The sequence below is a fragment of the Dufourea novaeangliae genome, unplaced genomic scaffold (assembly GCF_001272555.1).
Source record: "Dufourea novaeangliae isolate 0120121106 unplaced genomic scaffold, ASM127255v1 scaffold89, whole genome shotgun sequence".
NCBI classification, from domain to species: Eukaryota; Metazoa; Arthropoda; class Insecta; order Hymenoptera; family Halictidae; genus Dufourea; species Dufourea novaeangliae.
Genome location: NW_015373988.1, coordinates 2,368,221 through 2,388,659, shown reverse-complemented (window position 1 = coordinate 2,388,659; position 20,439 = coordinate 2,368,221). Strand labels below are relative to the sequence as shown.

Here is a 20,439-nt window from a genome sequence, read left to right as displayed (position 1 = left end):
CCCCCACCCCTGACTGATAACCTGGCTACGCCCATGCTTGGATGCAACATTATTAACCACAGAAGATTTGTTCCATGTATTACTGTTCTCCTGAAACCCTTTCATATCATGGATCCCACAAAGAAAAAAATTCCCTAAAAATTCATTCTTCCAATGAAGATGTTGGGAGCACTGTTCGTGACGATGATGTCATCGAAAAAAATCTCTAAAATTGATAGAAATATGTTCATTATTTATCCACTTTTATTTAAATAAAATTATAAGTTTCAACATTTTTTTATTGCTTACGCTAAATAAGCGTATGAACTGCTATATTTTGATTCTGAACCACTTCACTCCGATACATTTACATTTCGAATACGCGACTGGATTTTTAGGCGGGAAAAAGAAATGGCACGTGCGACGTTTACCTCGAAACGGATTCTGCAAACAGCTCGAAGAAACTATTGTAAGCAACAGGCAACGTGCGTTACCAAAATGAACAATAATTCAGTGTGGCCGAAATTAAGGTTCCCCGTGTGCGCGTGTATATGCGAGTCTCGTTTGCCTCGAATCAAAATTGTTAGCACGATTTCCTAGTTTTCACTTTCAGCAACGGATAACTGTGTATATACCTTGTCTGTATTAAAGTTATTCAGTTTCAAGCTGGTTCGAAAGTCGACTTTTTATACATATATGGGCATCATGGATTATGATGCTTCCGCTCTGTAGTTAAAAATGGGGGGTTTTTGGTATCGTTTTAAATTTTAAACAAATTTTACTGAGTAAAGTGATATTGCACGGCTGTGGAAATTGTTAAAGGAAATTGTTTGAATTGGAATATAATTCTTCAGAATTGCCCTAAGTGTTAAGAAACTTGTATGAAACTTTAAGTGATTTATTTTCGATTTTGGTAATATACACTGCCGTACATACGTATTAGAACACCTGATTCTGTTAAAAATTATATATTTTAGACCACTTTTGTCGTAGATGCTGTCCATCAAGTGTCAATAATATTTACTTTAGACTTTCAACTGTTTCGTAATGCCTCATTACTAGATGCGGATTCTATGCATTCTATTCTAATTCTAAATTTCTATTTGTTTTTAGTTTCTTTAAATAAATCTTTAAAGATTGATATTTGCATAAACAAACGCAGTATACTCATTGCATTTATCTTATATTCGACGAGTATCCTAATATTTATGAACAGGAGTTTATTTCATGCAAAGATAAAATAGTTCAGTTTATAATTTAATATACCAATAGCATGAACATTATATTCTTGCATATTGATCTAATCCATTAAACTATATTTTAAGAAATTCAGATAAAACGAACAGATTCCAGCACGAAGGCGAAGCGTATCTATCAGTGTACTAATATTTGTGAAGTACATATTTACCAAGCAAGCCTCTTGATAATATGTAAACTACGGATGTTTATGTAATTTCACATATTTACAGATAAACCTACGTAAACAAAATTGACAACTATTTCTTTTGTTATAAAAATTTATAAAGTGTCTAATGTTTGTGTAGAATTCTCTCCTCAAAGTGCACAAGAAAGAATATAAATGCTATTAAAAAAATGTCTGGGACCAGTATTTTTTGCGTAATAAAATATTGCGTTTGTGCAACTCTGGGCAATTTTTCATTGAAAAACATAAATAAATTAATTTATACGTTATTTTACCTAAACATAAAAAATGTATAATAATACTAGATACCATATTACGATTTTAAAAAAAATTGATTTATCATATTGGTAAAAATACTGCGATTTCTTCAAATTTCAAAATTTCGTGGGATCTAAGTAGAAGTAGTGACGAAAAAATATTAAATAAATCTTTAAAATCGTTTTTAATAACTGGAACTTAAAAAACAAAATTGAATAATATAAACTCACTAAAAAAAAAAAAATCGCGAGTGAAGCATCGCGTTAACGCAACGTTAAGTCCTAATGGGTTAATACGATCACTCATGGTTATTCTAATAAACATTCATTGTCCCCCTAATAAATGTAACAATGTCGCCAGTAGTCACGATACAAAATCTCAAGTACATTTAGAATGCAAAATTAGCCAAACACAGCCCCATCATTTTCCTGTTATAATAATGTTAACCCTGTCCTTAACCACGGTAAACCGGGCAAATTTGTGCAATTTAAATCTTGTTAAGTAGTACTTTAAACCCCGTGACGTGCACGGCTCATCATCCGTGTAATTTGACACAGCACATGACGTGCCGGAGAACGTCACTCGAGGCCGACGTATTGAAAAGGATGAATAAAAGTTTATTCGAAAATCTTCTTAAATGGCAATAATGGCGCGAACGTGCCGAGGTACGGACATCTCGACAGACGGTTGCTTCGAGCATGTTCGATGAAGCTTGAAATGTCAAGTTTCCGGTAGAACCTTTAAAATCGATCGATTTGCATTTAATTATAGAGGGTATTATAGCTGTACCGTTCAGCACTTCAAAGGTTCGGTCTGCCCTTTACACCGTGGTTCTATTTCGATAATGAATTGAAGAGCAGGCTCTCTCAATTAATACAATCGACCATTCGAGTATCGAGTACTTGAACGACAAACAATGACCGAACGACGCGACGGTTCGTCACGATAACTGAATCTCCACTTTACTCGTTTGTTATATAAAATTGCATAAGCAGTATCTAATCTGTTCAATTTTTATTCAGATAAACTTTACTCGTTGGCGACATTTCGTTGCACGCAATTATGCGCCCACAACGCTCTCGAAGTGTTAATGAAAAAGACGATAATTAGGCATATACATATACTGGAACTTCATTTTTTGCTACTCGATAATTACAACTGAGATATTAAATGTAAATATTCGCTTTAATGAAAAGCAATTGACCTAAATCAGAAGTTAACTAAATAATTATACCAAATTCTTCTAAATTTTCACTGTAAGAGGGATTCTTCGTTATTTTTTAAAACAGATTTCCTATTTTGAATACTAGAAATTTAGAAGTTTAGAAATTTTCATACAGAAATACTAAATTTTAATTTTTTGCTATCGATAATTACAACAACCGAGATATTAAATTTAAACATTTGCTTAATTGAAAAGCAATTTACCTAAATAAGAAGTTAGCTAAATAATAATACTAATACTTCGAAATTTTCACTGCAAAGAAGGATTCCTTTCTCTATTTATAATAAATTCTTTTTCCCGGACAGATTTTCTATTCTTAGTTCCCGATCAATTATCATCCTAAGATTCGGCTCAAGAGTGTTTTGTCTCGTAATCGTTTCGTATGATCGATATTCTTATAATCCACACACAGGTGTACATATACACTCCCGTTCATAAGTATTTTAGGACACTTATCGAATGTGCAGTAAATGTTATAAGGTATTACGAAAGTATTGAAAGTCTGAAATAAATATTCCTTAGATTATACTAAAGCTCGATGGACAAGGTTTATGCTACTACAAAGTAATAAAAGTGGCACAAAATATATCATTTTCACGAACCATCATAATGTCTTCATAAAGACCAGGTGTCTTAATTCTTATGAGCGACAATGTATTTGTAGTAATTATTTTAGTAAATACCGGTTAAGACCAGCTGCAAGATGCAACGGATAATCAAATCCATAGAAAACTCGCACTTTCTCCGAATGTCCGATTTATCTATATCCGAGATAATTGATTACCTTTTAGAAGCGTTCCATCTCTTTAGTAATCCCGTGACGCTCACTCGGAAAGGCCGTTCCAACGGTGCTGTTGGTTTTATCGGACAATTAAGAACTATGTGACACTCGAAAAGGCGCAATAACAGCAATTACCACCCATACAGATTAATTTGATAATGATCTCGATAGAATTCTGCCAAACAACACCGTCAATCCTTTAACGCTCGAATTTGTTTTTTGGAAATGTTTATTTGCCAGTGTTGGGCAAAATGTAATCTAATTACAAAATCTAAATTGCAATTACAATGTAATTGCAATATAATTACAAGACAATTACGATGTAATTGTAATTGTCTCGCAATTACATTGCAATTTAGATTTTGTAATTAGATTACATTTTTTCCGACTGTGGCATCTGCGTACGCAATTAATTTGATTCTTTTATTGTAATAACAAAACTATATTCTTCAATTTTTACTAAAATTTCAATTTTTACAGCAAAAGGTACTTTCTTTCTCCTCATGACGAGGATACTCGTCAAACAACGTTAAAAGGTTAATAAGGATCTCTCGTCTGGATTTTGTTAATTTGACAAATAAACAGTTTAATCTTTAATATTGCGTTCCCCGATGATATTTTGAGATTTGGGTGAAACAACGGGTAAACAGTAAACAGTTAAATCACCGTTGGACGAAATTATGCATATAAATATACAAAGTGGTCCCTTTATCCGTTGCGTCTAAAATATCTCCGCTATTCTTAGGATTAGGGTGAATTGACTGAATTGTCTTCGGTGGAATTATTCGTTTCAGAAGGGTATATATTATAATCAATGGAACAACCTTCCGAAGGTCGTTTTCTCGAGACTTCAAGGTGATCTATATGTATACTATGTATCTTTGTCCAGTAAGACGTAATTTTTTTTTACATAACATTATAAAGCATTCTGTGAGCTGCTATGAAAGTTTTCTCGTTTAACAATAGCTTTTAAATAGTAACAATTTGTAGAATCAATAATTGCAATTCCTCAATTACAGTTAATCAATAATACAATTTCATCCATTGAAAATTTAGTCAAAGAGATCACTGAAAAATGCTCTGAATTTTACATATGCGATAAACGAAATTACTTTTGCACCATTTCAATATAACAAATTAAACAAGATATACTTTTATGACCTTGAAATGACCTTGAACGTGAAAAATACAATTTTTGTAACTTAAACATTTTTACCTTATCTTCAAATTATTTGCAATTAATTAATACGATTTATCGTCGTTCGAGGTATATTTATAATAATAAAATTTAATTAAGCACTTTATATATTTAGTTAAACTATTGAAAATTCAACAAATTTATCCTATTAAACCGAGGTTGATGTCTAATAATCAAAAATTTATTGTTCTAGCAACTATGTATGACGAAAGTTTTATTAACTATTACGTAATAAACAGTTACATATATACCTAAGACTCGCCAGTCAAAATAAAGGTGGTTCACTATATGAGGGATTTTCCATTTCTCAGTTTAAAAACCCAACTACAACATACCAAATACATTTATTGATACTACGTAGTTTCGAATTTTGAATTATCTAGTAATCTAATTGTTTTAATCTCTGTCTATTGTACAATTACATAATGCTCAGTCGGTGTGTGACATAAAGAAGCGCTAGCAAATTTCTATTGTGTAACATCGTGAAACCAGTTCTTTTTTACACATGTGTTACCTAGTTTTAATCGCATACATTTCAACTGTACTTGTTAGACAATAAGTTCTCAAAGTTATGAGGCAATTTGCAAAAAAATACGTAACATTTGTATGTGACATGTCTTGTGGTTATATAATGGTACCACTGATTGTCAGAAGTAAATGACTATGCAAGTCGAAAACTTGAATTAAAAGCTCTTCATAAGAAGTTTGAATTTCGACTAAATCGATTTGACAAATAAAGTAGACACGTCTATTGTTCGCTTGTTTTTTTTATAATAATTATTTACTGACGATAATACGGTATTAGTTGTTTTCCATCGATCTCACTATTTTTGGTTACCAATTTGTAGCAAACTATCAAATTAGTGAGAAATAAATTGCAGTTTTAATATATTAAAGTCACTGTTCTTTCTACTGCAATTACGAGCTAAGTTTTTTAATCGACTTTTTGAACAAATTCTCCGAGTGTTGTTGTAGAGTGATGGAGATTATAGAATTAAAAAACTCGTAGTTAATAGGATTTTGAACAAATTGTACTAATTGTATGGAATTATAACACTACAGACACGAGTAATGATCGACCATTTACTTCCCAGCTACCCATTATTAATTAATGAAAAAAGATATAAGTAGAAGTAACCAATAATGGCCAGACATATTGATTACGTAACGTAAATCTATAGATCTTAAATAGGAATCACATTTTTTTTACTAGTTTATTAATTATTTACGTCAGAAAGAAACTTATTTCTTTATAAACAATTTTATTAAGAAATTTAACAAGTTAAAAATTTATCAGAATTTTTTTGAAGGTTTTATTTCACCGCGTTTTAAGCGCCACGTATATGCCAGCTTGATAAATTTCGAATTGATTCTTTTTTTTTTTCAGAAATAAAGCTCTGTACAAAGTGATTTAATTCCACATTTTCGTTCTATTTATAGAAATGAATTTTGTACGTTCGTATTTACCTTCTTAAAAATGTCTGAGTTATCACTTCGAAAACAAATCGTTCTAAAGTTTATGAACTGTGTAAACTATACGTAAATTAATGGAATTGTTGATCTTTCAAAACGTCAAATTTTTATCAAATCGATAAAAAGATGGTCTTAAAAAGGAATAAAAGTAAAATGCAAACTATAAAAATAATATTTGATAAATTTGTTTAGTTTCAAGTCCATGAAATCCTGAGTGTACGATCATATTTTATTAAAACACCTTGTATATACCTTACAAGCGTAGCTTGTGAGGGCAACGGTAGGAAAATTTCAAAGCCATGAATACTGGGCACATAGTGACAACGGTGTGATTACCACGTGCTGCTTGATCACGTTTAGGAAGCAGCTGGCGGTAAACTAATGTTGATTGTCCCTCTGAACGAAGGGTTAACTGACAATTGAACTTAATATTAAAGAACAATAACACTAGTTTCGGTTGCCCTTTTTTGTATATCCAATTTATATAAAAAAAAGTCACTCTCTGATCCCATAAAAATGTATCTGGAGTATTAATAAGTAGTCGAATATTCTGTATTTACTTTTTATATAAATCGAACTCATTCGCTATCTTAATAATATTTCTTATCTATACATCTACCTATGTCTATGCCTACTACTTTGATGAAACAAGGAATTGAAAAATTATTATGAATTTAAACTGCACTGCAATATTGTTTAGGCCATAATGGATGATTTGGAAGACTTTTAGAAGCCAAATTTGATAATACCATAATTATTGCTTTCTTAAATTTAACTCGAAATGTATAAACAAAATAAATATTGAATTGTGAATTATGGAAGCTTCAGATTTCATACTTTATCAACGAAAAATGATGATGATGAATTTAGCTCCATGGAAGACTCGCATCGTGTTCATGTAATTATAATAAAATCAAAGTTCTAACACGTCGGATAGAATGATTAATAAGAAATTATTCTTAATTCTGAAGAGACTTGTAGAAAGACGATTTTATTTGATCGGGGCATATCGAATGTCATTTTTATGTGGTCTGAATTTTGCAATGTAATAAGACGAGTTCAACGCTACTTAACCTTAGAACGACAGTGTGGGGTCGTCTGCGACCTTAGACGATTCGAACGTCATCTTTAAGCGTGTCAATAAACGCTCCAACATTGAACTTTTGTTAATCCTTATGATTTCTGTAACAGTATATAGAATAGTAAAAAGAGCAGACAAATTTGCATACATTTGGTTGCTGGGAAATAAATGGCAATTTCAGTATATGTATATTAGGTTGTTGGGAAATAAATGTCTGTTTGAATTTTGTCACCAGTAAGCATATACAATAACTGTTGACTGTAGAGAGAAAAGAAAGCTTGGCATCTGTAGTAAATTTAAATGTCATAGGTAGAATACGGATAATTTTACAAATTTGCGTCTTTATGGTCTAATACGCAAAAAATATAACTAAATGGAAAGTTGAAAATAAAATAGAAACATTGACGAAAATTATAGACATTTTTATTGTCCTGCATTTTAGACAATTTTATATGCAATAAATTCTAAAGATCCACTAACTTATTCATTACATTATAGATTTGATGCATCTATGATGCATATAATAAAAAGTTCAACTAGGTTTCTATTTTAACTCGAACCTAAAAAGAGCTTTAATAGTGTGATCAAATTCCCGTTTTATTTCAAGTGCTGTAAATAAATGCATATAAATGATTTTTTAAAAATGAATTCATTAAAATCTTCATTTGTGTAAACATTTCCAGTTTTTAAATCACAGATTATAATTTGACTGAACGTTGAACATTTATTGAATATATACATTATTATAAAATAAAAATTTAAATGACGATTATAAATAGTACTTTTTTGAGTTCTGAACCGAATAAAATAGTAATAAGAGTAATAAAGTTCTGTTTTATTCCCACTTAGTCCTCAAAATATCTTTTAAATTAACCGAGTTACAAGATCAACATTAAGAGTTATTAATACAATATTAATTATTAGCCTACATAATTTGTTAATAACATCGTATTAATGACATTTAACGCCCTCTATTACTAGTACCGATAACTTCAAGAATCACGTTCAATGAGGTTCTCGTTCATACTATTACCAACAAATGGCTCGTCAGTTAATGATTCCGATCTGTCGGCATTATCGCCACCTACATTGTCAAGTGTCGGTAACAGATAATTTCGTGGTAATGTCGGTAAGTATGTAAAAAAAGTAAAAATTAATTTTTTCTAAGACTGAAAACTGATTTACCTCAATCAAATATTTCTAAACAGTGCCATTTATTTAAATGTTCATAACTTCATTGTAGCTTCCGTTAAAATAACAATTTGTCTTCAAATATATTTCAAGGAAAAGCAGCAAATCATTAAGGAAATGCAAAAATTCTTTTATACCTGAATACCGACAAAAACGACCAGTTCCTTAAAACGATGTTGAGAAACCATTTGCAAGATACTAGAATATGTGCCTTTAGTTAATAGTTGTGTGTTAGACAAGTGAAAGGAATCTATAGGGTGTCTCGTTCTAAATGACCACCTACGTTTACTCTTGGTGACTATGAGCCGAGAAAATAGTTTGGGCATAATTTCTATAATGACTAGACTTTAAAGTGTTTATGCAAATTTATAGTTTTACAAGCGAATATACACAAATTGGTTCGGAAAAAATTGATTCCATCTATTAGGACTTCGTTTAATTAAGAAAATTAGGATCCTATAAGAATTTGTTATGGCTTTTTTTATCGTTTTACACTCAAGTATGCGGTGTAACAATGGAGAACCGACTAAAAGAGTCAATATACTGTTAGGACATTCTATGAGTTGTACAAAGTTCTTGAAATAATGTCACCTTATGGTAATTCATTGCCTAATGACTATGTTTACAGTTTTCTTCGGTTTTTTTTAATTCTGTTTGCATCTGTAGAAAAGAATACGTAACTCCATCTGAGTAACTTTTGATGTCATTTTTTCCCCCTTCAATCATCTCTATTCATTCCACGAATAACAAAATTTTAAACTTTTATTGAGAAAACAGTGGCAAACTAATCTTTGATGGACATCTTTTTCGGTACACCATGTACAGTACTGAAACGGTGAAACGAAACACGGTAAATAGAGGATGAGACTAGATTTTAACTGGAAATTGTAGTCGGTTTTAAAAGTGTTATTAGAAACCTTCAATTTCGTCTGACACGAACATGTTAAATAGACGTACAGTTAAGCACCAGTTGGCTAACGTCTTTGATCATTACTCATTATTTCCGCTACTTGTTTTAAAGCATTGATAATAATGTGTTATCTAGTTTCCACAATAGATCAGTACAAATAAATAGTTAAAAGATAACAAAATCAGTGGAAAGCAAAGAACAGTATTATCAATGTATGCAACAAATAGAAAAAGTAAATAATGAAGAGACAGATCTTTACAGAGTTCTATTCAGTAGCATGTGTACCTGAAAAATACTCAAACTTGACTTGCCTCTAAACGATATCTCGTGAGAGAAAATTTCATCGTATATTTTTGACCTACTCTTTCATGAATAATTATTTCCTTTTCGATTACATTATGACCTTCAATAGACTTGCCCTGAGTTTTGAATAGTGGTCATCATATACCACGTTTTAGATGATTAGATCACAAAATTACACCGTGGCAGTTTGAACCGATTTCTTGTTTGTTATCGAAGTACCAATATGCATTGCAATTTTAAATAAATTTTTCAAGAACTTTATGTTTACTAAATATTCATATTATTATTATTTTTAAATCGATTATTATAGATGGAAATGCAAGTAGATTCCAATACAAATAGTCTCTACTTCGATTATCTTGATGTTAGCACAAGCCTAAAAAAAATTTAATTTAATTTATTCGCAATGTGTGAGTCACTTGAATAATTAAATGACCTGCTTACATTCGAATGAGTTAAATTCAAGAAGCAGAATACGATTCTATGTTTACACAGAAATTGAGATAGTAATATCAGATGTTTCTGATCAAAGCTCAGTTTTCGAGAAAATTGATTTTGAAAATTTGTCAGCCACACATACCATCAAATACGACCATTGATTTGTCTGTCTATGGTTGACTGTTTCTACTTTACGTTAAATTCTCTCTATTGCTATCTCCGAGGCTGTATCAAATTATTATAAAAAACAAATGCTATTGTGAATTTTAATGTAATTCAAATAATTAGAGTGTTTAAATATTTGGTGCCTAGGTTGGTTTGTTTTTATAAATCATTCGGTTGGTGTTCGACGGTGGTCGTTCGGTTATGGAGTGGTGACTATAGACAGGAAAAATTAAGTTCATCAATTCGCATAACCCTTTATTCACGCATCGAGACGAGAGTAAGCACAGGTAATTTAGATCGTTAACGTCGCTATTACCTGCATATAAAAACTCTTGACGTCAATCGACCAGTACGATGACTACAGAGAGGCTAGAGGGAGAAAGAGAAAGAGCCACCTAGCGTGTACGCTGTGGAAATGTCAACTCGATCCAAGCGTTTGACTTATCGACGCTGATTAGACAATTGTGTGGATGTATGTATGTAACAATAAGTCCTATTCCCTGCGCGTATTTGAACGAATCATGCCCCTCATGAGTTTACAATGTGAAATCACTGTAAAAATTACCTGTCCAGACGGTTGTGCGATTTTTCTTGCAGAACAATCGCACGATACGAAGAAATACAATTTTTCAAACGAAATTTATAGAAAAATACTACTTTTCCAAGGAAATATTCAATTAAACAGAATCACACGATCGTTGCAAGATTTATTTACATATATTAAGTGTGTCAATAAATATTTTGCGATTTTTTCAAAAGATTAGAAATAGTTGAAGAAAAAGTGGAAAATTAAAGCTCGATATCATATAGGTTCTCTACATTTTTTTGTATACAAAACGGCGGACGGTGTCTGGGAACAATTGCGAGCGGTATCGATATAACACAGGATGCTGATTTCATCCAAAGGAAACCATTAATTTAACAGACAGTGGATTACTTATTGGTACATCGAATATTCATTGAAAAATTTTATTGTATGTATATTTGCAAATAAAGAATAGAAGAGATTCAAAATATTTTGTGCACATTTTGAAAATGTATAAAATATAGAATAACGTAATATTTACTGACAAAAATGATGTCACAAAATATTGCAACCCTAATACTTAAACTACAGATGTTTATGTAAATTTCCAAAAATCAATTTTCGAAAATGAAATACCAGCGGAAATTGATATTCTATATCAATAATCTTAAAGTGAATATAAACGAATTACGTTATTAGGTACCTCTATAGCCTCTATTTTATTGCCTTTGTATACATTATAATATGCTATAAATGCATAGACATCCGCATTCTATAAATCACTTTCGGAGTAAAAGGAGCGGCAATAGAATTGTCGGAAGATTCTTCAACATCTTTAGGTGATGCAAGACTCACTCTAATCCCAGTTGTACAGAAGTTCCTCCAGTTCCCAGTTGTAAAACGCGCAATTTTTAATTCGTAAGTGTAACTGAAATTAATCTCGTGTAGTTTATAAAAAATGTTTACATTTGATTTCAGAGCTGTTGTTCCAAAGTTACACATCCCGCAAGCGACCTATGTTTTTCTGTGAGGGGTCTAGAATATTAAACGTATATTTAAATTCCTGCATGTTTTTCTATTCATTTTTTGTAAATCTCTTAAAACACTGTGTTAAAACTAGTTAGTAAAAATTTTATGTGGAAACTAAATTATTCCTGAAAAAAAATTCCTAAAAAAGGTTTTTTTTTAATAATACCACACAAACAGTAGTAAACTTCAACAAAATTATTATTATACTACAAATTGCGGATTAGGGGATACCATAAATGAATAAATATTCATAGTCTAAATATCACTCGTTTGCTGCATTAACGCAATAACTCGAAAATCACGATTTTAGGGAAAACGAGTTTGAATATTTTAATTGCCATATTATCATCGTTCTGATGTGATGAATTTTAAACGAACAACCGATAAGAAAATATAGACAACAACCGTTCTTTTTTTTTTATTCTAATAACTTCAAATTTTTCAATTGGGTCCTACTATTATGAAATTGCATTTCTTTAAAACAATTGCAAAAAAAATTGTTAAAACATATTTTCTTCTAACTGAAATAATTTTTATTATGTACTCTTATGTCCCCACTATAAGCACCCGCAAAGCACATTTTGATCGGTTTGTTAGTTCAACAGATGATGTGACTTTCCCATCAATGTAATATAATAAGACTTTCACGAAACGAACCTTATTCCTTAGAGTATGATCACGGGGCCTTGTCCTTAAACGCATAGATGACCGTGTTTCGATTCGTGGAGGAGCGTCACTCTCCGTGTAATTTCGTCTGACATTGAGCTGACAATAAAACCTATTCGTCTTTCTCTTTCACTCGTGTAGCGCGTTCACTTCCTCGCCAATCTTGTAGATGTTCGTTTCGTTATCTGACGTCGCCCGTTTCCTTATTACTGACTTTAAAATACGTAATGGGGTGGAGCGAACGTAAAGTGAAGAGACGAGAGATAAGCTACGCAATGTCGAGAAAATGTGTACGACAGAATTTATACATTACATACGTTGACTGGGTAGCTAAGGATCAATTTTAAGGGTCACAGGACGTTCTGGGCCTCGGAATACGTGCCAATTACTATAATATATGCACACTCGACTGACTTAATTCGTCCCCTTCTCGCGGAAATAACGCGAAACCGTCACATTTAAGCAAATTAATCTTTGGTAATTATATCGTGGTCTCCTGTATATATTTATTTGGTATCGTATGAACGGCGACTGGAATGGTTTCTCTCGCGCAAAAGGTGTTTATAAATTCAAGATAATTATGACACTTCTTGGGTAAAATTTGATGTCCCCTTTAGGCTCTGTGTTTTCAACTATCGCATTAATTTACGGAACCTTGCACTTGCTTATATAAATTATCATTATTATTCTTATTAAATATTAAAGTATAATTATATGAATATACTAATTAGTATTGGTAAACAAATTTTGAATATATTGTTCCCAATTCAGGAACCTGAACTGCAGAAGAAGTTATATAACTTCATCAATGTAAAAGTAAAGTAATTGAACATATGTCAATAAGCCTATTATATGTAATTATTAATCGTGAATTATAGTAATATGGATCGTGAATATGGATGATTATACAGTTGTAGCGTAATAAACTTTTATAAAAGAGGAACTAAATTTTTTATATGCCTTTGATTTGATAAAGATATACAATTTTCTATGACACTGATTTCTAGAAAATACACGATTCGTCCCAAAAGATTTCAAAAAGATATTAAAACAAAAGTTTTCCATAAAATAATGATGCTCTATATCGTCAAATTCTAAAAAAAAGTTTGCTTTTAAGGACTATACTGTTCACAATAATTATAGAAACTTTCAATAAAGTGATGATTTTGTAAATATCTCGTTAACTATTAAATTTAGGACGTATGAAGGTCAACCCATTTTTACTCCGAATTTGATACTCTATCGATCTATAGTACAAAAAGTAGGTCATTCCGTTAAAAAAATCAAGGTGACCTTGAAATCTCTGACATGCCTTCACCCAAAAAAAAAAGCACGTACTTTATAAAATATGGCCCTTGATGGCATTTAAACTCCACGCCTCAAAATTTTCAAAAAGTTAAGTCATTATTCGAGGTGATCAAGTTAACTGACACGCCCTGTATATAATGTTCATTCACTGGTACGTGTTCATTTATTGGTGCATCCACCATATATGTAGTTGTATGTCCCAGAGGAAAGTTTATGAAGCCGCGGACAAACAATTTGACCATAACAAAGAGATGAAAGGACGTGAGAGGCCGGCAGACAACCGGTAGTGTGTTACCGGGATAACCTATCCGTCACTGTGACAGACTAAATGATTCCACCTGGGACACGTGTGTATGTCTGTGTTTGTATTTGCGTGCGTGTATCGGTGTGCAATCCACGGCGAAGTTCCTTTCATGGTGTTTCCGAGAGACCGCCGCGGAAAACCTCACTCCGTTCACGGTGAACGTCTTCGTACACGCTGCACCATTAAAATCGGACTTTTTCAAGGATTACCAGTGTGTCTCGTGATACGTTACAACAGTAGAAATGTGTACGCGCCCGGAGAGCTCCCACTCGTTTCATCTTATTCGAAATATGAAGCAAATATACATACGTGAAGCTTTTCTTTCTTCCAAATTAAACTATTTTATTTATGGGATGGATTTTGTAAATCAGTGATACGTAACCTGAAACTTACTTGTTGTTGATATGTTTTTATAACAGAAGAATGATTAAAGTGCCATTTATTTGTATTATCTGAACATTCTACAATATTATCCGAACCTTCTACTATCCGAACATTCTATTATTCGAACGTTTTGTTTCAAGAACAAAATGTCTCCCGGTAACAGGTGCCCTTTCTTACTGCAAATCCCAGATAGCACATGACGCCTTGAAGACGCCCATTTTACGGCTACTCTAGGTCTAAGCCGTCTTCAAGGCGTCATGTGTTATCTGGGATTTGTATTGGTTAAATACAGTACATACAATTTTCTATTCGATCGAATTCTACCCAGTCACTTATGTTGCAAAATTAAGAAGGTATAGAATACATAAATATTTAAATAAACTATAAATTATCTTGATCTCTATTTAAATGAAGTTTATTTTTTTTTCTTCGTCCGAACACTTATGTCTCACTATTAGTTCGAATACGGGAGGCTGTACTGTATTTCGATTTTACTATTCCTTTCAGGTAGCATTTTGTATTTTATCCATGACCCCCTAATTATCTGAAAAGCATACTGACCTCTTCAATAAACTTGCCACTTCACGTAATCCCTTGTTCTTCCGACAACGAAAGGAATTCATTTGGAGAAGTGCAGCAGAAACGAGGAAAAACATTAATAAAGGCAACGACATTTCTCAAAATGAAGGAAAGCATTGCATGTTTACTCGAGAAGATATGGAATCCACTGTGCAAACAGTTGATCGTAAATTACCCATGCGCAAGGTTCTCGAAAAAATAGTGCTGCAGATGGAAAACGAATTGCCAAACAAGCATTAAAAGTGCCTTCGTACAATACCAATAAAAAAATGTCCACATAATGGAGCGAAAGCACTTAAAAAGAATGTTTTTCAATTTCTGTTGAAGAATCGAAAATGTGAAACGGTGGTAAATAGTGGTCAACCAGTGTGCCGTTTATTAGTTAATTATTATAATGCGCATATATTAGCAAACGATTAAGAAAACATGAAAAACCAACATTGCAGCGCAAAATGTTTCGGCAGCGCGTGTCCAATACGCTTGCCGCCTTGAATGGATTAAATAAAAGGCTACACGCGTGGCTAATTCTTAAACCTCGTGCTGTGTACTCGAGAAGGTCACCTTTCGTCCCATGACTACTAATGAAGATCAAAACGAGAAGTTAGGAGATTGGAATACGCGCGGAAAACCGTCGAGGTTAAACTTGATGAGGTGTTGTATCGTGCATACAGGATGCTGCAAAGTTAAAATTTTAAATTAAAGTAATGGCTTTTTTGTTTTGTTAAGAAAATCTATCAAATTGTTAATATGGCCTAGCAAATATGTCGATTTATCAAATTTATAGCATTCCTTTGGTTCTTTTCCCTTGGTTAACGTGAGAGAATCATAAAAATCAGCGATCCTCTAATCATTTCGAGGATGTTCAAGCCCCAAATCAAAATACTACAAATACTTCTATTAGCTGTACTAATAAATACTATTTCCTTTTAATAGGCTGGTAACGTAAATTATATTTAAAACATCTTTCTACCCTTTTCTTCTGTCAAAATGGTTTCGAACATTAAAGATCGATGATAGATATCACTGAAACTGCCTAAACTTCTGATTTTCTCGAAGATGAGTCTAAGATTAACAGATTAAATCTAAGCATACTGGATTGCCTATTGGTATACCTAATACTACAGTCTCTATGTTGAACATTTTTTTATAAATTTTTTAGTTGAACCTAAATTACCCACAAAAAGTGACCTTGCCTACAATTTCAATTCAACATAGCTTTATTGTACAATATAGATACACCCACTCCTAGTCGACTGAACAATAATTGTCCATTAAATAATCTATGTTATCGTGTCGCGCAAAAACAGCAAATAATGCAGCTGTTATCTGTCCAAGAGGAGACCTATAATGGAAGGATTATTTTATTCGATGTGTGTACGGTGTGGCATACGTCACAGGAATCCTGACAGTATCATCTGCTCGAAACATCTCGTTCACGTGTTAGAAAGGTCGGACTATGACACTGTAGCAGTATTATTCTATGTAATTAACTATTATCCGTCGGATGAGCTGAGTCAATATTGATTCACGTATGTTCATTGTTTGCGTTATTTAAATGTTAATCGTTGTTAGTGAATTTCTGTAGACTGCTTTACAAAAAGCAGAATTAAAGGCAATTCACTTGTTTCATAAAGATATTTACAGATTTTCAGTTAAAAGTAAAATCTTCCTGTTTATTAAATAGTAAGTAATGTCTACAAACCCTTCTCAAAGTTAATCTTCGTTTGAATATTTCTATTTGATATAAATTGCAGAAAATCCGGAGTCTATTTTTAAATTTGTTAGTTATTACATTTATTTATTTTTCGTAATTGTTTCTTTAAATAGAATGTGCCACGGTTTTTTGGAAGATAATCTGAGCTTTTTACTTATTATGTAGAGTCAACATTTTGTATTTTAGTAGGTATTTTGTATTTGGGTATGAAATCTTAAAGCAAAATCTTCAAAATTTCTTCAGTTTGACTATCATTAATGATAACACATTTATAAAAAAGATAATAAGTATCGCTGAAGGGATCAAACAAAACATACAGCCTTGCCATTATTTCATAATTACTTTAGTGTCATTTTTTTTCATGAAGGCTTTGTTCTCCTTGATAAAGATAACCGTTATCTCCGAATCATATCAAAAGATTGTGAGCTGAAATTTATCTTCTCCAGACCATATCTTTGATCAATCTTAATAGAACCGTGCAGAAGATAAAGCTCTATCATTTCGTTCGTTAATTTGTACTACGACTATTCTCTTAGGTTGTTGGAAAATAGGTGGCTGTTTGAGATCAGTAGAAAAATATTTAATAAAAAAGTTATTCCATAAAAGTTCATAAAAATTCTATAAAACCACAGAAGTCCATAACAATTAGCCCATAAAAATTCCTAAAAATCCTAAAAAATTCTAAAAAATCCTAAAACATCCTAAAAAATCCTAAAAAATCCTAAACAATCCTAAAAATTCATGAAAATTAGCCCATATAAATCTGTAAAGATTATCCCATAAAAGTCCACAAAAATCCAGGACAAATAGTCCATAAAACTCCATATTTGCAAAAATATTTGCAGCCTACATATCAACGACTAAAAAATTCTAAATGGTTATACCTACGTGAATGAACAATGCTCAGTAGTTGTTTGCAACAGAATTACCTTTGAATTCGTTTTTTCTGCGTAACAAAGAGAAGAATATTGACTCGTGCACAATGTGCACATCGGGGGATGACCTCCGCGGTATTCTGCGCTCAAACAGCCGGGGAATTCAATATACCGTGAAACTGGATTAGCTTTCGCAAAGATCAAATCAAATATTTGGCGTAGACGTTCCGTGGCGAGAACGTGTGTATGTGTGTGTGTTCCTTCACGCGTCAGATATGCTATCGTTTCGAGATTCATAATATTTAAATCAATGCGTATCGTGATATTCGCGATAACGAAAGAATCTCTTTTGTTGATATTTCACTTATGTCGCTGGGGCTCGCTGATTAGATGGCGTGACTCGGCCAAACGGACACGCTTCGATTAGAAATTTCGATTATTTTTACCGATAAGACATTGATCATATTTCATTAATCCGTCATGAACAATGTGGGTCGTCGACGACCTAAGCGACTCTCCATTTTTCCTGAACTTTCCACCAAATTTTTAATTTTACCGTCGAAAGTTTTAAACATTTGACTTAATGAACGATTGTATATTGTAACAGAAATACTGATAAATAAACGAGAATTTTGTTAGATTTTTTGAACACCTAAAACAGTACGGAAAAATTAGGCTTCGATGTAATGACCCAGTTTGTTTATGAAATGTAAAAAGTACTTTTGCCTACTGAGGATTAAATTTATTATGTTTTTCAGGAAAATGAAAACTTATACTGATTCAATAACACTTCCCATTTTTCAATAATCTCCTCTATTTTTATAAGAGGAAAAAGCGAATATACGAACAAAATTCATAATTTCAATGTGTAAAATATGCATACACAGAATCATAACACCCAAAATATAATGTGGAGTGTGTACTATTTTTTATGAGGAATATTTTGAAGGTAATTATTTTGAAAATAATCATTAAGAAGATAAGCTAAAATTTATAGTAACTGTACTAATGAATAATGCACTAATTTCTCAATAAGATGATAATAATAATAATATATTGTTTGAAAACATATGAAAGATGAAATGAGTGCATAATAAATCAATATATCTTCCCTCTTTATATGCTTGATAAAAATGACGCAACATTAGAGAACAATAACAACTAGCATTATTAAAGAAGTATGTGTTGTTTGCTTGTTTAGGAACAAATACTCAATTTGTTGGAAAAGTAATACACATTACCTACTCACTGGCACACATAACATATATCCGGTTAACCTAATAGTAAAACGCCTTCTAGAACTCATGATCCACTTGTAGCCATTGTAATGTACCATACGTGATAAAATATCACAATTGGTAGCACGTCTCACCCGTAGGTTATCGTGTTATTTTATCACTTTCTGTCACAAAAGACCGCAACTATGCTACCAATGAACAAGTTAGTATCTAGAGAACTAATTATTAATGATACAAAACATTTCTGCAAATTCTAATTGTTCAGGTATACCTAGTACGTGGGCCTTCACGCATTTATGATTTATAAAAATCGTCCCAATGAAACAGAAACTTCAACGAAATTCAAATATTTTAATTAATGTAAACTTATTAGCGGGGAAAATAAAAGTCTATGTAATTACAGTTACTCTTCATCCGTTTACAATAATTTTAATTTACCTAAACATCCGTAATTTGTTTATAATAAAAATGCAGCGCTAGAAAACGTTTCCGAAATTTCGTAACTATTATATTAATGAATTTTGAAACAATAAAATTATGAATTATTTTTTAAATAAGGTAGGTGCATGTACTCTGCGTCCGACGAGTATACCGATCATCAGCTTGATTTTAATTTCGCACACAGATATACATTTTCAAAGAAAATTCCACTGTTAAAGGATTAAAAGGGGTCACGATAAAAAACGGCCGCTATCTGTTCCGGGGCGTGAATTATATTATCAATATCGCGATCAAGAGGACAATAAGATAAGTCAAAAATTCTCTATGTCGGCGAAACCTTTCACTCCAGCGCAAAATATATCGCATTTAAAGTCCATAATCCGAAATGAAATCAAAGTGCGACTGACGGATTAGTCGGTGTGCAGATAACGCGTGTAGAAAATCTTCCTGTCGTGGCGGAGCGCGGTTGATGAATTAAATTCGAGTAAACATTGATTTTTAATTGAACAGTTAATTCCACAAACAATAATCCGTATCAGCACGATAATATGATTAATTCATAAGGTGGCTAGAACGACAGATCGCTGTCTCGAAACTGCGCGCGGAATTAAGCACCCGGTTGTGCAACGACCGTCAAAACAGTTCGTGTACTGTTACCAATCTTCGTGGCAGCTGTCACGATGGCAATTAAAAAATGACAATTAGAACACCGACGATATTATCTTAATAACACCTTGAATTAAAAAGTCTCCGTCTAACTATTAAAGGTAAATTCCCTGTGTCAAAATAACGATAATCTTGAATCTTCGATGTTTATCATTTTAATCACACAATGGGGATTCCCGTTTGAAACGTTGATTGTTCTTACGATATTTTCAGGCTACTGAAAGTTCTGTGGGATTTAATGTAAATATGTGAAATTTTCTTTTATATGGAATTATGCGGAGAGT

The 20,439-nt window shown here is 32.2% G+C and overlaps 1 protein-coding gene across 1 annotated transcript in view; it reads right to left on the bottom strand.

Annotated features, from left to right (window-relative positions):
- The window catches only part of LOC107187613, a 107,729-nt gene that overhangs the window by 42,814 nt on the left and 44,476 nt on the right, over positions 1–20,439 (bottom strand). The window lies entirely within an intron of this gene.